The 603-nt window shown below is 44.9% G+C and overlaps 1 protein-coding gene across 1 annotated transcript in view; it reads left to right on the top strand.

The window, feature by feature from the left end:
- The window catches only part of Aars (alanyl-tRNA synthetase), a 24,257-nt gene that overhangs the window by 15,695 nt on the left and 7,959 nt on the right, over positions 1 to 603 (top strand). The window lies entirely within an intron of this gene.

The raw sequence follows: 603 nt of genomic DNA, 5'->3' as shown, positions 1-603 counted from the left end.
CAGATGGTTGTGAGCCACCATGTGGTTGCTGGGAATTGAACTCAGGACCTTTGGAAGAGCAGACAATGCTCTTAACCACTGAGCCATCTCTCCAGCCCTTGGTTAGATTTTTGAGGCAGGGTCTCACACTTATAGCTCAGGTCAGCCTTGAACACCCAGTAATCCTCCCTCAGCCTGGCAGAGACCACTCTTTTTTTTTAAAAAAAAGATTTATTATATATATGCATATATGGGCGCCAGATCTCATTCCAGATGGTTGTGAGCCACCATGTGGTTGCTTAGTGTTTGGTCCAGATGAGACAGTCACTTCATCTGCTTTGGCAGCTGATTCCTACCATAGGATAGGATCCATTTTAGAAAATTTTAACATGTTCCCTGAGGAAGTAGCTTAGTTGGTGGAGCTCTTGCTTGGCATGAACAAGGTTCTGGTTCAATCCCAGCACTATATAACACTGGGAGTGGGGCTGTGTACCTGTAGTCCTCGCGCTTGAGAGTGAGGTGGCAGGAAGATTAAAGTCAAACATTCAGTACATTAAAGGGCAGTATGTATCATCTAATGGTAGGGATGTGTGTGTACATGGTATCTAATGGTAGGGATGTGTG

This window comes from Microtus ochrogaster, chromosome 4 (assembly GCF_000317375.1).
Source record: "Microtus ochrogaster isolate Prairie Vole_2 chromosome 4, MicOch1.0, whole genome shotgun sequence".
Lineage (NCBI taxonomy): Eukaryota > Metazoa > Chordata > Mammalia > Rodentia > Cricetidae > Microtus > Microtus ochrogaster.
The sequence above is the reverse complement of the archived record's forward strand: the minus strand, read 5'-3'. Positions and strand labels throughout refer to the sequence as shown.